We start from the raw sequence: 24088 nt of genomic DNA, 5'->3' as shown, positions 1-24088 counted from the left end.
TGGTCGGGGTGTGACATTTTGTATCAATGACTTTAATAACTAGTTGCTTATGTTGAAGGTGACTTTTCCTTATCTTTTGTCCGTGGTGTCTTGGCATTATTTTACTGTCTATATAAAATAAAAGATTTTCACCATTCATATCTCCACGGTCTATATGGAGGTATGTTGGCTACCTGGTCGGGGGTTAAGGGAACGGTTTGGTAAGGGTCTTGTCCTTGTTCAGCGTTTAGAGGTCCTGCAAGGGACCTGGGTCAAATTTAGTAGGACCTCCTTCAATACCCAAAGGTATTGGATGGCGGGGTTCCAAACTCTTTGATCCCCTCATAAGTTAACTACTATTAATAGTATAACCCGGCTATTTAGGACTGTATCCTTGCTGACTCAGACTACTTAGTCGAGGGTAACGTCACCTCCAAAAGAGGGGCCTACCATAATTTGCATTAATAACTTAATTCATTATCTTTCAATAATCCGACCCTTTAGGATTGTATCCTTGCTGACTCAAACTACTGGGTTGAGGGTAATGTCGCCTTCAAAAGAGGGGCCTACTACAATAACTAAGATAATCTCTTAAACAAGTCCAAAAGTGCAAAAATAATCAAAGGTTATACTACTACACGAGTCGGATCCAAGTGATTCATCTTGTCTATCTGTTTTTTTTATTTTATTTTTCAGCATTTAGTTAGTTTTATTTTCTTAGTTTAAAAATCTTTTCTAACATTTTGATTTGATTAGACGTTGAGGATAAACCGGTACTAAAAGCTCTTGTGTCCTTGGACGACCCCGGTATCTTACCAACACTATACTACGTCCACGATGGGTGCACTTGCCCATATGTGTGTTTAGTGTTAGTAAATATCGTGTTTTATAAATTTAAAACTTGGCTAAAAAGTGTAAAAAGGGCTTAAAATATATACCAAAAATATATTACACTAGCACGCATCAAGTTTTTGGCGTCGTTGCCGGGGACACAAGGATTTTAAGAAAGTTAGGAATCAACGGCCTAATCATATTTTTTATTTTCTTTTTAATTTTTTAGGATTTTCTTAGTTTTTCAGCTTCTGCAGAGCTCAGCACGGGCCGTGCCTGGTTGGACACGGGCCGTGTCCAGCGTTGTTACTGGCAGTTTTTAGTTTTCCAAGTTACAGAAGGCTGACCACGGGGCCGTGTCGGTGCAACACGGGGCCATGTCCAACTCTCCAGTAACTGGGATCTGGAAAACAATCACTGTAACTCCGACCACGGGCTGTGTTCATTGAGCACGGGGCCGTGGTGAACCTTCTGACCAGCATTCTTTTCTGTTTTTGTTGCAGGACTTGGAACCAGACGCCAACCCTACGTAGTGTATGAGCTCCAGTTCTAATAAGGATATAAAAGAACCTCTAGAAGAACCCGAACGCTTTCTCAGAAAAAGACTAAAAGCCAAAAACCAAGAGAAGGTTTTGGGGAACCCACTTCCAATGGCGGACCAACGCACCCTCATGGATTATCTACGACCCACCGTAGGTAACCTCGGCGCCGCTATCAATGCACCGAATGTTGAAGCCAATAACTTCGAACTTTGGTCGCATTTGATACAGATGCTTCAGAACTCCGCAACCTTCCATGGGCTTGCGGACGAGGATCCCCATCTACATATTACTAATTTCTTAGAAATATGTGATACTTTTCGGATCAATGGAGCATCAAATGACGCCATCCGCCTCCGAATGTTTCCTTTTTCACTAAAAGACCGAGCAAAAGCTTGGCTTAACGCCCTCCCAGCTGGATCGGTAAACACCTGGGATGAACTAGCCCAAAAATTTCTATGTAAGTATTTCCCTCCCGCTAAAACGGCTAAATTAATGACTGAAATTAATACATATTCACAAGAGGACGAGGAATCCTTATATGAAACTTGGGAAAGGTTCAAGGAGCTATTGCGAAAGTGTCCACATCACGGCCTTGCGATATGGCAACAAATGTCCACTTTCTATAATGGGTTGTTGCCACACACAAGGCAAACACTGGACTCTAGCTCCGGGGGACTTTTAGGTAATCGTCGCCCGCATGAAATATATAATCAAATTGAGGAAATTGCTAAAACCAATTTTCAGTGGCACACACCCCGAGGCAATAAATCTATTGCCCCAGGCGCCCATAAGGTTGATGAAAGCACTTCTTTACAAGCCCAAATCGAGGCCATCTCTTCAAAAATAAAAAAATTGGAAATAACAAAAACAGTCTCGGTTATGGCTTGTGAAGGGTGTGGTGGGCCACATGAAAATTGGAGTTGTATGAAAGAAACAGACGATCAACAAGAATCGGTAAACTACATCGATAATAGACCTAGGCCGTCGGGTCCTCCAACGGGCACCTACAACCAAGGATGGCGAAATCACCCTAACCTTGGTTGGAGAGAACCCGGCAACGGTAGTAACCAACAAAACGTAAACCAACGAACAAACTTTCAACAACCAAGAAATGAGTCACAAAATTTCCCTCAACAACAAAGTGGACGAGGTAGGCTTGAAGATACTATATCTCGCCTCATCTCCGACACTGAAAAGAAAAACTCGGATAGATTTCTACAATGAGAATCAAATTTTAGAAATCAACAAGCTAGTATTCAAAACATCGAAAAACAAATAAGTCAACTAGCACAAAATTTCTCCGAGAGACCACAAGGCGCGTTACCAAGCAATACCGAAACAAACCCAAAGGCGCAAGTTCATCTCATAATACTACGGAACCGCACCGTGGGTCCTACGGAAAGCCCGCCGCCTACCGAGGAGACCGTAACACCGCCCTTACAAGAGAAAGGTTCCCCTCCCTCATCAGAACCTACCAAGGCTCCTCGAGTTCCGTACCTCGGTAGGTTAATCCGACAAAAGACCGATGAGCAATTCGCAAAATTCGAAAGTTTACTAAAACAATTGCATGTTAATATTCCTTTCATTGATGTCCTAACCCAAATGCCTAAATACTCTAAATTCATGAGGGATTTCCTCACAATAATTCTGTTACAACACTCCCCGACGTTTCCGCCATGATTTGATGTTTTACGTGGTCGGGGTGTGACATTTTGTATTAATGACTTTAATAACTAGTTGCTTATGTTGAAGGTGACTTTTCCTTATCGTTTGTCCGTGGTGTCTTGGCATTATTTTACTGTCTATATAAAATAAAAGATTTTCACCATTCATATCTCCACGGTCTATATGGAGGTATGTTGGCTACCTGGTCGGGGGTTAAGAGAACGGTTTGGTAAGGGTCTTGCCCTTGTTCAGCGTTTAGAGGTCCTGCAAGGGACCTGGGTCAAATTTAGTAGGACCTCCTTCAATTCCCAAAGGTATTGGATGGCGGGGGTCAAAACTCTTTGATCCCCTCATAAGTTAACTACTATTAATACTATAACCCAGCTATTTAGGACTGTATCCTTGCTGACTCAGACTACTTAGTCGAGGGTAACGTCACCTCCAAAAGAGGGGCCTACCATAATTTGAATTAATAACTTAATTCATTATCTTTCAATAATCCGACCCTTTAGGATTGTATCCTTGCTGACTCAAACTACTGGGTTGAGGGTAACGTCGCCTTCAAAAGAGGGGCCTACTACAATAACTAAGATAATCTCTTAAACAAGTGCAAAAATAATCAAAGGTTATACTACTACACGAGTCGGATCCAAGTGATTCATCTTGTCTATCTGTTTTTATTTTTATTTTATTTTTCAGCATGTAGTTAGTTTTATTTTCTTAGTTTAAAAATCTTTTCTAACATTTTGATTTGATTAGACGTTGAGGATAAACCGATACTAAAAGCTCTTGTGTCCTTGGACGACCTCGGTATCTTACCAACACTATACTACGTCCACGATGGGTGCACTTGCCCATATGTGTGTTTAGTGTTAGTAAATATCGTGTTTTATAAATTTAAAACTTGGCTAAAAAGTGTAAAAAGGGCTTAAAATATATACCAAAAATATATTACACTAGCACGCATCAGTGACAGATTGGTATCAGAGCCATAACTATAGGGAATTAGGCTAGACACGACCTAGTCCGGGTCGCTGTCTTAGAGACCTAGACTATAGTTAGGAACCAACAGACCAAGCGTATGTGCTATATCCTGTTACTCTTCGCTATCACTGCACTCGAATTTTCAAATAGAATCAAGCGATTCAGTCAGGATTAGGTGTGAAAACCACAAACTCTCGACTGAATTGTTTGGTCAATACTGATCTTATCAATGATTTCCTCATTATCTTCGATAACGAACGAGGGGAATTATACCAAATCAGGAGTGAAATCCATATTTTGATGAGTAATCTCCTCAATTTTTACTAAAACAAAGAAGAAGTTGCTAAGCTAGGGGTGAAACACTAACCTTGACAACTCGTTCCGGATTTTATTTATCTCACCAGAGCCTCGACGGACTCCAACGACCTGAACTCATGAGTATGACCTAGGGAATGCGTAATGAATGCCCAGGAATCGAGGTAGAAACGCAATCCCGAAAGTCGAAAAGTGACGACAAGTCTACTGTGAATAGTCGAATCGCTTTGGGTAGTCGACGTCTAGTAGCCGCAGACAATCTATTTCCCGATTTTATGTGTTTCGATTCTGAGCCCGCAACTGCTCACTCTGATAATTCGTCGATTTTATGTGTTTAAGTGTGTTTGCCTGTTTTACGTGTTTAATTTTGATGCTCGCTCGATTTTTGCTATCACCTCGATCAACACACACGACTCGTATTGCTATTATATCTCAAGACGATAACAAGTCGCTGCGAATTCAGACGACATTATGCTACAATGTACGCTTATATTATATGTTATACGATTATACTATACTACTCGACATGCTATACAACTATACGATGCTACTCGATATGCTAATCACGACCGAACATACAAATGACACGCGAGCTTTGAATGATAGGTTTCTGTATTCTAACTACCTCTGTGACTGAATAGGAATGTGTTCTGTGTTTATATGTTTCTGTGCGCTACATGCTTATGTGTCTCCGTGATCTATGTGCTCTATGTGCTTCTGTGCTTCTATGATTACATGAATCTGTGGTTTTGTGCCTATATGTTTATGTGGTTCATGCCTTATCGTGTTCCTGAGCTTTAGTAAGTAGTAGACGTGTGAGGTGAGATTCGATTTGTTGTGTCTGAGACCTACGACGATGACTGTTGCAGACCATGGCGTCATCTGGACACCGAACCTCTCTTACCCGCCAAGAGAAGAGAGACAAACGTCTCGCTGCTATCATCGCCAAGCAAGTGGCAAAAGCTGTGAGCGAGGTGTATGAAAACGTCAGCAAATTGTCTGAAGAGTCGCGAACCGATGCTCCTAAAGATGCCAACAAGACCGTTTTCAGCTTCAAACAGTTTAAAGCATGCGGACCAAAAGAGTTTACCGGAGAAGATGGCCCTACCGCCATGTTTCAATGGTTCCATTCAGTTGAAGTCACTCTGCGCCAAAGCGGCTGTTCTGAAAATCTCTGTACCCTAAATGCAACCGGCGTTTTCCAGTCCCGAGCTCTCGACTGGTGGACGGCCGAACGAAACAAACGCGGGAATGATGCAGCCTATGAGCTGACTTGGGAAGAGCTGAAGGCCATCATGATGGACGAATTCTGCCCTCCCCATGAACGCCAAAAGCTGGAGGACGAGTTTTGGAACATCAAGCAGAAGGACGGAGACAACGCTGCTTTAACTGCTCGCTTCAAGCAGCTTAGCATCATCTGTCCCGATCAAGTCAAGACGCCAGACATGGCCATCAAGAAGTACATTCGAGCTCTACCCGATTGTTATGCCGACTTTGTTCATGCCGCCAAGACAGCATCAATTGAAGAGACCTACTTGCTTGCCGCCGAGATCAATGACAAGCGAGTAAAGTCTGGTTTCTGGGATAAGCCATCCAAGTCTCTGCATCAAGCTACTACTGCACCAACCACCGACTCCACTGCTCAACCGTCCAAGTCATCACGTCGCAAGAAGAAGCACAAAAACAGCAGCTCCAGCAACAAGAACTGTGCGGTCACAACAACTGCTGCCCCTCTGCAAGCCGTACCGGCTCAGCAGCAGTCTCATCACCGACCAGCTCCAGTGACCAATGCACCGCCAGCAAAGCGTGCTAACACAGGACCCCTCCTGCTCTGCCCGACATGCTCATATCATCATCAGGGGGAATCGCCTGTCGTTTCTGCGCTCACTGCAATCTTTACGGTCATTTCACTGCGAACTGTCGCTATGGTCCCCGTCAAGCCCCAGTTCAAGCCGCCGCTCATCAAGCTCTACTCCCAGCCCCTCAAGGCCAACCTACAGCTCAAGCACCCGCGATCAATGCTCGAGTCTGCTTTGCATGTGGTGATCCTAACCACTTTGCAAACATGTGCCCAAACAGGGTGGTGAAACAAGAGCCCTAACAGCAGCAGCAACAAGCATCCCGTGCCAGAACCTTCAACATCAATGCCCGTCAGGATCAAACTGACAACAACGTGGTTAATGGTACGTTCCTTGTGAATGGTATTTATGCATCATGTTTGTTTGATACTGGAGCCGATAACTGCTTTGTGTCGTTTGAATTTGAGAAGCTCCTTAGTTGTAAGCGCTCTTATCTCCCCTCGTCATTCAAAGTTGAAGTCGCTACTGGAAGAACTGTCGCCGTTAACTCTGTTCTCCGTGATTGTACCCTTGAGCTCAACAATCATGTCTTTCCAATCGACCTTATTCCGATGCAACTCGGAAGTTTCGACATCATAGTAGGCATGGACTTTCTTCGCGAAAACCATGCTGAAGTTGTGTGTTTTGATAAGATGATTCGATTCTCACTCGCGAATGGTGATCTTTTATGTGTGTACCGTGAAACAGCTTCGAAAGGTCTCAAGCTCATGTCGTGTATCCAAGCTAGCAGGTATCTCCGCAAGGAATATAGAGCTTTCTTGGCCAACATTGTAGTAGCGGAGAAGGAAAAGAAAAAGAAGGTTGAAGTCAAAGATGTTCCAGTGGTTCGTGAATTTCCTCAGGTGTTCCCTGATGATCTTCCTGGACTACCGCCAAGTCGTGATATCGACTTTTGTATCGACCTTATTCCTGGAGCTAACCCTGTTGCCAAAGCCCCTTATCGACTCACTCCATCCGAAATGAGGGAACTTTCAAACCAACTCCAGGAGTTACTTGAAAAAGGTTTTATTCGCCCGAGCACCTCTCCTTGGGGCGCACCAGTCCTTTTCGTTAAAAAGAAGGATGGGTCGTTCAGGATGTGCATCGATTATGGGGAGTTGAATAAGTTAACCATCAAGAACCGTTACCCTTTGCCTCGAATCGATGACTTATTTGATCAGCTGCAAGGTGCCAAATGTTTCTCGAAGATCGATCTACGTTCAGGCTATCATCAATTGCGCATTCAAGAGGAAGACATCCCCAAAACCGCTTTTCGCACTCGATACGGCCATTATGAATTCGTTGTTATGCCTTTTGGTTTAACCAACGCACCCGCGGTTTTCATGGATCTGATGAATCGCGTGTGTAAGCCATTTCTAGACCATTTCATCATCGTGTTCATCGACGATGTCTTGATTTATTCTAAGTCGAAAGCCGAACACGTGCAACATCTACGTTTGGTTCTCGAGCTACTCCAGGGGAACCAACTCTATGCCAAGTTCTCCAAGTGTGAATTCTGGCTGGAGGAGGTTCAGTTTCTGGGTCACCTCGTTAATAGTCAAGGTATTCATGTCGATCCCGCGAAGATTGAAGTAGTTAAGAGCTGGGTTACGCCTAAGAACCCGTCTGAAGTTCGTTCTTTTCTCGGACTAGCGGGCTATTATCGACGATTTATCGAAGGATTCTCCAAGATCGTTGTGCCGCTTACCGCCCTTACTCATAAAGACAAGCCTTTTGTTTGGGGAACTGAACAAGAGTCTGCCTTTCAAGCCCTCAAGCATATGCTCTGCAATGCTCCCGTTCTCACGTTGCCCAACGGAAACAACGGTTTCATTGTCTATTGTGATGCTTCCAACCTTGGTCTCGGCTGTGTTCTCATGCAACGGGACAAGGTTATAGCATACGCATCTCGCCAGCTCAAAATCCACGAGAAGAACTATACAACCCATGACCTCGAGCTAGGCGCAGTTGTTTTTGCATTGAAGATTTGGCGACACTACCTGTATGGTACCAAGTGTACGATCTTCACCGATCACAGGAGTTTACAACACATCTTTAATCAGAAAGAACTTAATATGCGTCAACGCCGATGGGTAGAACTTCTTAACAATTACGACTGTGAGATTCGTTATCACCCAGGCAAGGCAAACGTTGTTGCAGACGCGCTCAGCAGACGGAGTTATTTGCTCAGTATACGCAATACCCAAGCCCAACATGATCTCGAAACCCTCATCCGCGAAGCCCAACATGCTTGTTTTAACGAGCGCACATTGAAGAAAGGGAGGATTTATCACGATGGAGCTCAGCTTGTAAGCAAAGCCGATGGGATTTTCTATTATCTGGACCGAATTTGGATCCCTAAGCGGACCGATTTGCGAAAGATTATAATGAACGAAACCCATAAATCTCGATACTCTATTCATCCCGGGGCCGATAAAATGTACCAGGACCTTCGTTACAAGTATTGCTGGCCGGGCATGAAACGGGATATCGCTCTTTATGTTGGAAGTTGCCTGACTTGTGCGAGAGTTAAGGCTGAACATCAACGACCTTCTGGCTTACTCGAACAACCTCCAATTCCCATATGGAAGTGGGAGAGTATAGCTATGGATTTCATAACCAAACTTCCGCCCACGCCATCAGGTCACGACAGCATTTGGGTTATAGTTGATCGTCTGACCAAATCAGCCCACTTTTTGCCAATACGGGAAGACTACAAGGTAGAACGACTAGCCCGAATCTACACCGACGAGATCATTTGTAATCATGGTACGCCTCGTGACATCATTTCAGATCGTGACGCTCGGTTTACTTCGCGATTGTGGGAAACGTTTCAAGCAGCTCTTGGTAAGTCGCTTAACCTAAGCACTGCATTCCATCCTTAAACCGACGGACAGACTGAAAGAACGATCCGTACTCTTGAAGACATGCTCCGTGCGTGTGTCATAGACTTCGGTGGTAGTTGGAACAAATACCTACCGTTAGTCGAATTTTCGTACAACAACAACTATCATGCCAGCATCCAAATGGCACCATTCGAGGCCCTATATGGAAGAAGATGTCGTTCGCCTATTGTATGGCATGAGATCAGTCACTCGCAATTAACCGGTCCCGAGTTACTACAAGAGACGACTGACAAAATCCGCCAGATTCGAGACAACTTGTCGAAAGCCAGGGATAGACAGAAAAGTTACGCCGATAGAAGACGCAAGCCCCTTGAATTTGACGTTGGCGACTACGTACTCCTAAAGGTATCACCTTGGAAGGGTGTGGTGAGATTCGGCAAGAAAGGGAAACTAGCGCCTCGATATGTTGGACCTTTTAAGATTCTGGAAAGGATCAGCAAAGTTGCCTACAAACTCGAACTACCGGAGGAACTTAGTAACGTCCACCCGACTTTCCATGTGTCAAATCTCCGAAAATGCCTAGCTGATCATGATCTGATTGTACCTCTCGACGACCTTCAGGTCAACGAAACACTACACTTCGTGGAAAATCCTGTCGAAATCATGGATCGCCAAACCAAGCAACTCAGACGCTCGCGCATCCCTATCGTGAAAGTCCGACGGGAAGGAAAACGAGGCGCGGAGTTCACTTGGGAACTCGAAAGCGACATGAAGGCCAAGTACCCGCGGTTGTTCAAATGAAGATCTGAGGCGAGAAATTGGTAATATCATCCACGGTGATGTGCAACTTCGAGCCTAATTTCGGGACGGAATTCCCTAAACAAGGGGAGGCTGTAACACCCCGTGTTTTCGAATGTCAAAGTCAAAGTCAAAGTCCAAGTCAAGTTTGACTTCTTTGACTGTAAATAGTCTATTTTATGTGTTGTATTATGTGCAGTAAGTGTTGTTATCAAAAGAATCGAAGTAATCGAATGTTTAATCGATGCGAAACGATTTACGACTGTGAATAGTAGGAAGTAACAATGCGATAAAGTTAATCAATCAATAATCAAGCTAATCGAATCATCAATCGAACTCGAGACTCGAATTATGCAGCTTTGGTGTTATTATACGTGTGTGTGTGCCTTATGTGTTATCTGTGCGTGTTTACTTTATGTTATGTGTGGTGATCAATCGAATCAATCAAGTCGAAACTCGAAACTCAATCAAACTCAATCGAAATCGAATATGGAATGTAGATGCTTGTATGTAGATATAGTGGTTGGGATTAAAAGTAATTTGAATAAGAAACTCTATCGTATTCGTATCGCCTTCAATCGAAATCGAAATATCAGAAATCATCGCATCGAACACTCGAAACAGGCTGTGGATCGATCAGGCTACCGGCCGATCGAACAGCCCAGCCGATCGAACAGGCTATTCGATCGAGCAGGCTGTCCGATCGGGACGCCTGGCCGATCGGCTACCCCTTTCCCCTTTTGGAAGCCTATAAATAGGCCTGTCATTATCATTCTTTCCACTTTTGGAAACTCTCTGACCGACCAGCTCGTGCTCCCCTTCTTTTCTCAGATTTCTTCCGATTTCGGTAAGTTTTCATCCTAAATCTTGTACTTTCTTGATCAATACATGCTTCTACACCTTTCTATCTTTCAAACCTTGATTTCTAACCGTGAAATCATCAAGATCTAAGCATTCTAGGATGATGTCATCATGGTGTTCTTCAAGAACATCATGTTTTGGCCTCATTCCACCAAGAATCACTTAGATCTAGCCGATTTCCACATCAACAAACCAGGATCTATCACAGATCTAAACATTTACATGTTGTGAAGGATTGAAAGAATGATTTTCAACTCTTTTACACTCAATGCCTTCAAACCGGTAGAAACAGAGCTTGAGCCAACCCACTAATTATTCTAACGGTTGAGTGGTTCAAGATTCGGATTCTACCTACGAGGTTCACCGACTTCGGGTTAAACGTTAAACTACCATTCCGAACCGTCCACCGGCCGGACTTGGGTGATTCCTGTCCGAGCAGGAGAAACAAGTAAGAACGAAAGTGTCATGGTTCAGCTCGTTGTCAAAATACCTCGATATAACGTCAAACAATCAGAACAGCCAAGTGTTAGATGAACAGGCCGACCAGGTCAGGATGCTGACCGATCGAACAGGCTGTTCAAACGAACAGCCCAAACGATCGGGCATGTCAGCCGATCGACTAGGCCAGCCGATCGGCTAGCAAGTGGCCCCACACCTTGACAATTTCATGAAGTATGGTATTGAGCGAAGTGATGTTCGATTGAACGAGCTGTTTGATAACATTACTCATCGGATCATGAGATACTATGCTTTAACCCTTAATCGATTTACAACTCGTTCGTAGTACGGAGTGCCGCCCGATCGAACATGTTGTTCGATCGATCAGGTGACATCCAGCTGAGGACTCACTATCGAAGTATCTAACCGATCGGTTAAGTCGGCCGATCAAACAGACCGTTCGATCGATCGACCTGAAAGGTAAGAACACTTCAATGTTCTCAAATACTACAACGAAAACTTCAAAAGGTCAAACCATCATAAACAAACACATCCTACTCAAAGGAAGAAACAATCCACTCGAACAGTCCAACCGATCGAGCCTACCGGCCGATCGAATAGGTTGTCCGAACGGACTGTCCAACCGAACGAACAACCCGTTCGATCGAACCAACTGTTCGATCGACCAGGCTGTTCGACCCATCATCACTTGTTTCCATTTTGCGTGTTACCCATCGTTATGCTATCGAACTATTCAGGCTAACCCTACTCTCAAGCGCTCCCTTCAATCCATCAATCAATCGTTGTGAGTATACTCGAACCCCTTTTTGCTTTAGCACTTTTGGGTGTTACATACGTTACTTATCAAAATCACAATCGATCACACTACTCAATTACTTTATACGCTAACCGTTATGCATGTATTACGTGACTAAATGAATGCTTGTTGATTGTGTTGACACGTGGAATGCTGTCTACCTGCCTTAACGACGTAGTACTATAGTTTGGACTCAGCACCCGGTCACACGGGGGTTGTTAAGGACAATTACTTGCATGGATTACGGTGGTACTCATGTATTGCGAACTGTCTCGGACAGTCAACCCGCAGTCATTGGTATCGATAGATCCATGTCGATAATTAACATGCTTCGTTTTCCTCTGTGTACGTGCTGGTTATGCGTAAACTATTTCGAACTCTATATGCTATATCAAACTTGTATGCTCACCTTTACATTCTATGTATTGACTTTATTTTAACGTATGTGACAGGTGTTTAAGATGCATTCTTGCTAGGGAAGCGAGGCTAGAATAAAGCGTCTAGAGCCCCCAACAAATAGTTGTCTGTAGCAGTCAATCTAGGGGTCTTTAGAAGCAGAAAACAATATTTATTTTATTCTATTTAAATCTGAGTTGTCGGAACAGAATTACTTGACTGGTGGTTATCTGTAATAATTTATTGTATTATTTGGGATATGGTATGGGACGTATCATTTAACTGAATAGTATTAATAGTTGTTGTGGAAACTTCTGGACAATCTGTTTCGCTCAGTGCCATGCCCCGATGATTCTGCCATCGGTTGGGGTGTGACACTAGCCCATTCTGTGTCTCAATACCATGTCTGTCTAAGTACTGAACTCCCGTCAGTATTTCTGATTTGTCTAATAACTGTGCTAACTTTGTTTTGGTGTATCATCTGAATCATAAAGTGTTGCATGCAATAATGATATGAATTTATGCAGTATGTGATGCACATGTATGTACTATGACAATAATCAGAAAGCATTCATGTCATTAATTTAAATCAGCACAGTCATTAAGTCATAAATTACTGCTTAAGTATTGTACGGATACATGGAAATTTGACAATTGTCACATAATTGACGAGAGCGCTGGAACACCGAGGTTACCCTTCATGGGGTAAACGAAGGTGTGAGTCGTTGGAGTTTGAACAGAGGATTCAGATTTGGAATATAAAGTACGTAAATATAAGTATAAAGTATGATCAAACAGAAATTATATTTTGTCTAGGCACTCGTTACGATATTAAGTTACCGTGATTTCACGGGTCCTGATTTGCCCGTTAGAATCTGTAACGAGGAACGTAGAACTGAAATAGCGGAAATCGAACATCACAACCCGTTCATGCAAAGGGACCATTCGCGCGAACCGAAAGCACCCTTCGTGCGAATGGAGCCTGTTGGTGCGAACCAAACTTCGTTTGAACTTTTAACCATTAATCGGCTACGTTTGTGAGTTCAGTAATGTCTTATATTATATTATATAGTATAGTAACAGTCCAGAATGTCATATAGATCAGAAAAGTCATGTATGGAGGTAATAACCTCATTATAAGTTCACCAAAGCACAAGTTCATTAACTAACTTAGCAAACCAGTTGGTCATGAATAAAAGAAAGTAAATGACAAAATGTAAATACCAAACAACCTAACGAGGACAACCCGGGTGTGCCGTCTCAACATGGAAGGTATGAACCAAGGGTTGGAGGCTGGACGGGGTTAACTCATTCTAGGTCTAGGAGACTGTTTGGGTGTTCGTTTGCAAGTTCAAATGAGGCAGACTAGATTGGAAGCCAAGGCTCCACAGTTCACACTCTGTTAACATAGAATCGTCTATATTGAGAATGGGGATCTGAGTTACAGGCAACACTTAGAAAAATGCCGGAACAAAAGGAAAACAGGCCTTTCGCGCGAAAGGGAAGTACCATTCGCGCGAATGGGAAGACCCTTCATACGAAAGGGCTAACCCTTCGTGCGAATGATTCTGTTTTGGAGACGAAACATATTGGTTTTGTTTGAACAACTCAGCTACTTGGCTGGAATCAACCTCAGCACTAATCCACGGCTATAGACTTAGCTTGTGAGCTCGGTGGGTTCATGGTTCGGCCAAGTTCAGAAAGTGTTTGTAAAAGTTTTGAAAGATAGAACTTCAATCATAGGCTTGAACATAAAAATTGTCCTGAATGTGAATGGGATGATGCAGTGTACTCTTGAATTATCGGCAATGGATTGTAGTGATTTCTTGCAGGAAGAGTAAACTACAAAAAAATTGTCCTGAATGTGAATGCAGGGGTTGAGTTTGGTAAGTTAAATAGGGGGATTAGGGTTTTAATAGAGGGATGCCAAATTGGGTAGGTTAAATGACTTTAACTCCCTCAAGTGGGCCCCATGTGACATGAGTTACCTGAAAAATAAACAGAGTTTTGGGTAAAGGATATAACATGTTAGGGTTTGTAAATATTAAGTATGTTTTCTGTATTTATTAAAGACAAAGAACAAACTTTGCAGTAACATACATACATAAAGAACGATGTTTGTAATTTATTCTTTCCATAAAGTAAAAGATATAACTTTATAAACACAATTAGGTAAAAAAAAACTAAAGACAAAAAATAAGGGTCATCAAATCCATTAATTTTTTTTAACCCAAATGTTACTGTACACTATTTTACATCAAATGCAAGTGTTTCTTGTAAGTGTGTTAGCCCTAATCTTAGTAATAAAATTATAATAGAGTTCAAAAACAAGTTGATTTATTGATCTACCGACTCTATAAAAAAATAAACTATTATGACCTTCTGGTTGAAAAGTTCTGGTTCCGTCATTGGCAACAAGTTCAGGCCACTGCCTACGCACAACCCAGAGAGACCACTATCCGCCACCAAAGCTCTGGTGTGCCGCCGACCACCCCTTGCTCCTCCGGTCTGCCTTCATCAGTCCAACCTCCATTTTCATCTCTATTTAGGGCTTATTTGGGTAGTTTCTATTCGAATTTGGGTATTCTCATATCCTAATTGTTTGAGAAAATTGATTATTTGGAATTGTTTATTTGCAATTGATTACTGTTTACAAATTTGCATTCATTATGCTTGATTAGGATTTAGGGCTTACCTAGTTATGTGCAATTGATTTTATTAGGATTTAGGGCTTTTATAGTTGTGTGCAATTGGTATTATGTGCAATCGAAATTGTTTATGTGCAATTCATTACGCTTATGTTAAGCTTTATGTTTCTTCTAATATTAGGAACTTGGAAGATGAAAAAACAAAGCCTTATCAAGACGGATTTGCGTAACCGAATGTGTGAGGAGTATTTGAACAATACTCTAGTTTGTACGGTCAAGAAAGAAACTTTTTATAAATTAAAAGAAGAGGATGTCATGGCTCGATTTCAAGCTTTCAATAACCGAAGACAAGAAAACATTTAGGTATGTATTTAAATATATTTATTGTCGTGCTACTAATTTTGTTTCGCTTACATTGTGTGAAGTACGTTAATACTTTTTAAAAGATTACCCCTATAATTATTTTTTAGATCCGCCATTGGACAGTGACAACCTTATTACGTTTTCTGAGCTCCAAAAATCACAAATAGAGGTTTTTTGTTCTTGTGGCGTGTTATGATTGTGTTATCTTTTTATATAATAATTTTTTACGTTTACATAAATATATTTTAAAAAAAGGACCTTTTCCAAAATGAATATATCTATTACCATAAATTTACTTAACATGCTATTTTTATGCTATATTTTAAAATGCTGTTGATTATGTGGTTTCAATATATGAACTAAAAAATAATTTATGCTAAAAATATTAATATTTTTTATTTTATAACTACATAACCATATATCAACAGTGGCGAATTTAGATCAAAGTTTGAGCGATAGTTCAAAAAGATTTGTTTGTCATATTTTTATACATTATAAACAAAACAAAAATTAAAACACGATAATAAATAAAGTTAAACACATACCTAATAGATTTTTCTTTTTTGGTTTTTAAAAGCTTAAAATCAAGCCATTATATACTCCTCATATTTGCTATAAAACTAGTTAATATCTCTTTGAATGGATTTCCAAGTTCTTGAATTTGCATCTCCAATACCGTATTAGAAACTTCAAGTTCAAAATAATGTCGATTAGTATGAATATTCTTTTGGTTTCTTTGAATACCATAACTTTTTGTCATATCTTAGATCTCACTCTTGTTTTTTTTTTTTTTTTTTCACAAAAAGATGCACTCTTGCCAACATCATATCAAACCCTTGTGTCTTAGATTATTCAATGCTCGTTTTGTTTCGTTTATCAACTTGGCCACTTTTAATAAGTCTTGATCTTTTTTCAAGATGTTTTGATACAGCATCCGTGAGTCATAAAATATCTTCCAGCAAGCGTATATAAAATACAAATTCAAGTTTCTTAAAGCAATGTTTTAAAAACCGGTAAATACCGGCCGGTTATACCGGTATTACCGTTTCCAGATGTAAATCCGGTACGAAACACCCCGGTAAACAAGTGAAACGGCATAAGGTTTGTACCGGCGGTAAAATCCGGTATACCGGTTTGAAACGTAATACCGGTACCGGCCCAGGGTTAATTTAGTTTGGGTTGTTACTTATTTTTATTATATATGTTTATTATCTTACGTAATTTTTATATATTATGATTATTCGTAACTAGAAGTTCTTATTTAATATTGTATGAAACGAAAATAGTTGATGTATTCAACACTCAAATGGCTTAAACATATCGTACACTTTCATTTAAAAGAGCTTGTTGGAAAATTGAATGATTTTCGATTATCTTTTGAATTATTTTTTATTATGGATTTACTTTTGGATCATTTTTTAATATGTAATCATGCATTTTTGGATTAACTTTTGAGTTAATGTTGTAATTTATGAAATTATAGAGTTAGCTAGTCAACCCGGTTGAACCGCTCGGTACAACCGGTTGAACCATTTTTTAGCCTAATCCGGTTTAATTTAAAAACCGGTTTTTAAAACATTGTCTTAAAGTGTGAAAAAATAGGTTTTGTATAGATCATTGTTGAATGCTCTCTCCATCTTCTTTAATAAAAGCAAGTATGTCAACAACTTTCGGAAATAATTTAAGCGAACTTATGAATGTTCTATGATAAGAACCTCATCGTGTATCTCCGGCTCATGCAAGGGAAGTTTCATGGTTTAATCCTTTTTTTTGAACGGCTAACGAATCCTTCAAATGGGCTAATCCTTTTCCGGTCCTAAACTGAAATTAACACACCCAGCAAGCAACTTGTTTCGGTACATAAGAAGTCATTTACATAAATAAAGTTATTCATGGACTATATCACTATTTTTAGAGTGGCTTGATTTCCCCAAATTACCACGTTCAAAAAAAAAAAAACCACTAGAATTCCCTTCTCCGTGATCTAAAGAAAACGTCATTTCTTCACCCAACTACTCCGTCATTTTATTGCTTTTGCAACTACATAAATATAGATATAAAAGACGAAAGGTTTCATGATGAGAAAAGCACATTTGAGTTAATTCAAGCATCATAGGTTCACGTAGCGTGATTCACTCTATTTATATAAGTCCACTGAATCGATCAACAAACACAAGATAACGGATCAATAATGTTCAAGTGAGTGGAAATCACTTTAACACCTATCGTGGGTATAAGAAACGAGATGAAAAAGATGAGCACAACAAGTTCCTCAAGCGGGTTCAGCAGGTGGTAAGCAGTAACACCGCGCATGTTAAGGGACAGAATTTTGTGTTTAGCAGGGTAGGGTTTGCTATTCAGAAGGGGGTAGCGGCGCAACTTGTTGCTCGTCTACCTGCCATTAGTCTGTAATCGTCTCTGTTTTTAATTCAATAAAATTCATAATTTATACTCAAACTTTCCAGAATTTATATTCACTTACAGGGTCAGTCCTGAGAATTCAAGTACCCTGTACCAGCCAGAAAAAGGCCCTTAGGCCTTAACGAATTATATAAACTATTTTTTTTTAAACGACGATCAACGTTATATCAATAAACATATATAGCAAAATCATAGTATTCGAATGACATACCGTAATAGCTAACCGATGATTCATGAAGCTCTTTTAGCATTCTTGATATCAAATTGGTTGATATATCTGTTAACGGTGTTCCTTTACTTTTTAATTAGTTTCTTTTATCTATTATGTTGGTATTTTCATCTTGAATGACATTTTTGTAAATAGTAGTATATTTTTTGATCAAAATTATTAGGTGTTTCATAATTCAGTTTTATATAATTCTATAAAATATTAGGTTATAGTGTTTTTTTCTGAGAAAATTAATTGTATAAAAGATTTTTCCAAATTAATTGTATTATTTACGAAAATCAGGAGCATTTTAAAAAACCAATAACAATGAATGACAATAAATGTATTCGTTGTGGTTGCACTTACCAAGATTAAATAAATAAAAAAAAAAGTAATACAAGCAAAATGCAAACAAGGGGATTGGAACCCGACTTAATACTTAAGAAACAAGCGCAAGAACCAGTAAACCAAATTTCAATTTTGTTCAAACTTCTGCTCAAAATGTTTATATATAAGACATATATATAATTTTTTTAAACTTACTGCTCCCAACAAAAAAAAAAAAAAAAACAGGCCTCGGCCAGGAATACGGCTTACCCACCCTTAAGCCCGGCCATGTTCACCTATAAATCGAAATCAATACACAAAATCTGGATGGTTTCTCACACAAGGATTCTCTCTCTAAGCAAACCCTCAAAAAACCATTAACCAAAAAACTTCTAAACTTTCACTATATATAGGTTTGGGCTATGAGGCTTAGGCTCCCTAATAGGCTTTAATCACCATCAGGTCCAAATTACAAGGTAAAGCCCCAAACCATAACTACAATTAATTACATATAAACCAAAATAAGACATCAAGCTAATTGTCAATATACGCATCAACAATTTGTATACCAGTCGTCACTTTAATTCTAAAACAAATACATTTTATCCACACATCATGGCTTAACAACGTTTAGTTGCGACTGATATAGGCCTAAGAGAAAAGGCGACTCAAGGGGAGAGAAAATCGACCTATGATTCGATGAGAAAATTTTAAACGATGACAAGATTCTAGTGTTTAGAGATAAGGTCATCTCAACAACATCAACTCGACTAGGATAGTATGGTTTAAAAGAGTTGGGTTGGGTCTGCCCATAAAGAACCTTTTGCGGATTTCTCTTGTATTTTTCTTAATAATTATTGTGTCCTAAGAATATCAAGTAATGGGGCTGGGTTAGTCTAACCAAATGATCCTTTAGCTCGGAATCATGAAAAGTTTTATGGTCGGTTTCATAACCATTAACCAAGAGAACCCTGCAATTTAAGAAGAACCTCAATTCAAGCCACACACGTAACTAGACGAGCAGAAGAACCCTGCAATTGCAGATGTGGGTCTCTCCAGGCTCATGGTGAATGCAGCCAACAACAATGTAACTGCAACCCTGAAATACCAAGCCCCAGAGCTGTTAAAAATAAATATAATATCATTTTTTCAATCATGAGTTAGCTCAAATAAGTTACAACTAATTTTTTTATTTGAACATATGTAGTGTTAAAGTGAAGAATTTCAAGTAAAAATATAAATGTTTGCAACTTATTGATTCAAGAATTTCAAGAGTGCATTGTGACATGAAAACAAGTGTGTTAATTGATGTACTCATGTTACAAAGCAAAGATTAATTCTTACTTGATATAAAGAAAATCAATAACAAGCACAGGTACTTACACCAAGTAACTTGTTTAATTGTTGTTGGAATCCAAATGTAGATCATTCTTCTCCAAACAAACAAGCACATGTTTGTATGAAAAATCCATGGAGCTCAGGATGGATAGCGTCTAAAACAAACTGTGATCATAACACGTGGAATTTGACGCTATCCCTCCTGAGCTTCACCGATTTTTTTCACACCAATTATCAAACAAAAGTAGTGGGGATTAATGGTGTAGGAATAAAGTCTATTTATAGAATGCAAAAAGGGAGGAAGATGGTGATCTCCCACTCTCCTCTAAATTGGGTAACATTTGACCAAACATTGAGCATCTTAACATAATTAGTTTGAATATTTTGTTTTAATGAAACTAATTTAATATGATGAGAGAGGCATGTACCAGTACATGATAAAGTTAACTTAGATCGAATCTTGGAGTGAGATTTTGTGTGATGGACATATATTATTCATCTTAGACAATTGTATAAGACAAGTTTGGTTTCACCAACCACTTATTCTTTTCTCTATCTTTTGGTTTAATTCTTATTTCATTTACTAATTATTAAAGACTAAAAAACAATACACCATTCCATTAGTAGCTATATCGTATTTGTCCGTCTTGGTCGTTGATCTGTTGATGATATCTTTACCTACATTCGGTTTTTCCACAGACCTTTATTGACAAATTATTGATCATCTTTACCTTGGTTAATGGATACTTTTGTCGGTCAATAAATGTAGGTTTCCACTATTCTCACACCCTTAAATCTTATTTCACATCCCTTTTCACTCACTCTCTCTCTCTCTCTCTCTCTATATATATATATATATATATATATATAGTTCATTTCAGAACTCTAAATAACCACAGAACTTTCAGAACTCCTAATAAACAATCATTTTATATATAAGTTTTGTATTTAGGATCTTTTTATCATCTATTATATGTATTTCTTTGATTACATACATGTTAAAAGTAGTTTACATATGTTTAATTGCCAAAATTATATATGTATCATAACTAATTACATATATGTAAAAAAAACTAGTTTACATATGTGTAATTATAAAAGTACATATAAAAAATGATAAAATTACTCTTAACATGTATGTAATCGTAAAAATACACATAATAAATGATAAAATTATCCTAAACATAAAAATATATAAATAAAAAGATTGTTTATTAGGAGTTCTGCGAGTTCTGTAAATATTTATGGTTTTGAAATGATTCTGGGCCTATATATATATATCTATGTATGTATAGAAAGAGATAGAGGAAAGAGGTGTGTGAATATTAACTTCCTAAAAGTATTCTAACCCTATATTATATGTCACCAGTATTTATATGTTTGGTTACTTTTATCAAGATGATAAATACAGTTATAAAAGTTTTAAGTATAAAATTAAATAGTAGAAATTGTCACCTTATAAAACATGTGTACAAAAAGTATATTATTAGGTATTTGACTTCAGGGTTACGCTGCCGACAAGGTAGCGGCCTTCTTCCTGTCGGTACGGTGGTCTTTGGCTTATAAATCATTAGTCATTAATCTCTAGTCTTCTTTGTAATCCACCAATTTGCAACTAAAGCTTTAAGTTAATAACATAGATGACGTCCGAATGGAAAATCTTCCATTGTACATGTTAGAAAAAATAAGAATAATAATCTTAAAATATTGTATCCAAATAATTCTGAACCACCCATTTAAACTAGTTATTATACTATATACTTTATACACATACAATAACCACGAGGGGAATAATGTCAGGCAACCCTTCATTAGTTGATTCTTTTTGTATTTAACGAGTTGACGTCGACCCGCGTGTTGCGGCGGGGTGCTGGTTATAAATGTAAGTCACTATATGAATTGTGAAAATGGGGCAAGATCTAACCAATTATTTGATTCAAAATCATTGAAACAAACTTGACAACTCATACAATTGAAACAAAATTCAAATTTTCTCAACTGAAATTGTATCTATATGAATGTTTTCAAAGATCTTGTTTAAATTTTCCTATGATTAAAAACACACACAACCTTCAGTCATCACATTAACTCACATTAACCTAACAAAGGCCCTCTAGCTTCTTCATCTTTCTAAAAAACAAACACGATAATCACATACATGCTCTTTTAAATTAAAGGTATTTGATTGTTGTAACGGGACATGAAGGTTGAAGTATAACAATCACGGGGACGCTAAGCCCATTGTAGAATTTCACGAATTAAATAATCAATAATCAAAGATATATTTGATTATCACCTATCGAAAATTGAATGAAACACACAAAAAAAAAAAAAAAAACAAATTAACTTTGACTTTGCAAAAATCAAAATGGTTTTAACATCCTAAATAGCACTTACGTGATTAAAACAGAGATCATGGTTCGCCTCAAAACTTTGGAAATGGATCGAAAATTTTAATAACAAAATGGAACGTGAATAAAATTCTGGAATTGTATTTTATTGATCTCACAAAACAAAATTCAAAATATTAAAAGCTAAGAAAAGGTTGCTGTTTATTCAACCCAAATAGAAGCATTTTATTTACGTATTAAAAAAAGGTTGTTGTTTACTTGATTTAATTTGTTTGGTCAAGTCTAAAGATCTCGTGATGCGCAAAACCCAACAAAACCAGCCCACTGTAAAATTGCTTTGGGTAATGGTTTTTAGTAACACAATTTATTAATCCACAAACCCTAAATTTCTCATCTCTCTAAACACCACCATCGCCACCACCTAGTGACCACGACCATCCTGACATCAAACCACCGGTCACTGAAATCCAGGATCTTCTATGTCACCCACGTCTACACATCTCCATCCTAGATGAGTTTGTTGACCGGTTGACCAATTTTAGTCGGAATCTGGGCGTCGAAGGGTCGCCCACTGATGATAATGATTTGCGCTGGAAGGAAGTAGAGAAAGATGCTAACTTCCACCAACAACACTGGAACCAAAATAATCTTTGGAGTGCCACTGGTCCCATCCCGAACGGTAGAAACAGTACAATCGCGACTATCAAGGCAAGGCCTCAATCATACTCGATTTTTTCCCGAATTTGTATCTATGAAAGTTTTCGTGTGAGTTTATGTATATATACGATGGATATGTGTCTGTTCGGAGGAGATACAATCAGAGGGGATACTACGATTGCTTGGATACAACGATTGCTTGAACTTTTTTGTGACATTTGATATTTTAGGGTTGTTAGACGGTGTTATAATATGAATCAGTGCCTTTTGTGTTAGATGAAGTGATGCGATGGGTGGCCGGGAGCGGTTGTGTAACGGTGATGAGAGGTTGCTGGTGGTCATGTGCCGTATGGCGGTTACGGTGATGAGAGTTTTGAAGGGCGTGTCGGTTTAAATTTAAAATGCAACCCTTTAAATGGAAAGTGCAAATTTTACTAAATTACATTTGAATCGGTGTGTATTTTAAATGATTCGGTGCTTTTGAACGAAGGGATGCGAGTGCCCTTCGCAACCCTAAGTTACTTTTTGTATTGTATAGTAATTTTTAAACCTTCAGCTTCGCTAATATATGGGTTTCGTCCCTTTGTTTTAAAAAAGTTTTCTTCGTATTGATTAATTTTGTTTATATGTGTGTTTAGTCTCTCTGCTTAAACTTTGGTATTGTACATGTTTAGTCTCTCTACTTTTATTCTTTTAAGTAATTGATTGCTGGTTTTTGTATTTTACTTTTAAACCTTCAAGTTCGCTAATATACGTGTTTAGCCCCTTTGTTTTTAGAAAAAAAAACTTTATTTTTACTGGTTAACTTTCTTTATATGCGTGTTTTCCCTCTGCTTTAACTTTTGGTAGTGTACGTGTTTAGCCCTTCTACTTTTATTCCTTTTTATATTTCATCTTTTCGCCTTTTTCCTTTTGCTACTATAACGAATCAACCCAGGGGAATGGTGATCGTTAGTTATTGGTGGACAACCGCTATTACTCTTGGGCTTTAATAAAGTTACTTTATAATTTCTAAACTTTATTAAAACAAAAATTCTTGACACGCATATTTTTATTTTTGTTAAGATCGTGTTATGAATAGTATGTACAAATAATCGAAACACATGCGTGCATGCTATTAAATTGAGAAATATATATTCCGCTTACCCCCCCCCCCCCCGCAACGCGGATTGGTCCAGGTATATTACGGTTTTAACCCTAAAGTTACGATTTTGCCCCTGGTTAAAAATTACAGTATTATCATCCCTTTAGTTTTTTTCAAATTACGATTTTGCCTGTTGAAATTACGATTTTGCCCGTTTAAATTAACAATTTTGCCATTGGTTTTATTTTTTTCCTCCAGGCCAAATTACGGTTTTGCCCTCGGCTCGAATTTACAGTTTTACCATTCTTTTTGTTTTTTCCCTATCAAATTACGACTTTGCCCCCATTGTAAAATTTCAGCCATGCCATCGTTTTAGTTTTT

General features: G+C 38.8%; 1 non-coding gene across 1 annotated transcript; it reads right to left on the bottom strand.

The window, feature by feature from the left end:
* Positions 1 to 1838: 1838 nt before the first annotated feature.
* Positions 1839 to 1945, bottom strand: LOC118483008. Its single transcript, XR_004869453.1, has one exon. It is a non-coding gene; the product is annotated as a small nucleolar RNA R71 (small nucleolar RNA).
* Positions 1946 to 24088: the final 22143 nt, after the last annotated feature.

The sequence above is a fragment of the Helianthus annuus genome, chromosome 1, assembly GCF_002127325.2.
Source record: "Helianthus annuus cultivar XRQ/B chromosome 1, HanXRQr2.0-SUNRISE, whole genome shotgun sequence".
In the NCBI taxonomy this organism is placed as follows: domain Eukaryota; kingdom Viridiplantae; phylum Streptophyta; class Magnoliopsida; order Asterales; family Asteraceae; genus Helianthus; species Helianthus annuus.
This window is presented reverse-complemented; position numbering and strand designations above follow the sequence as displayed.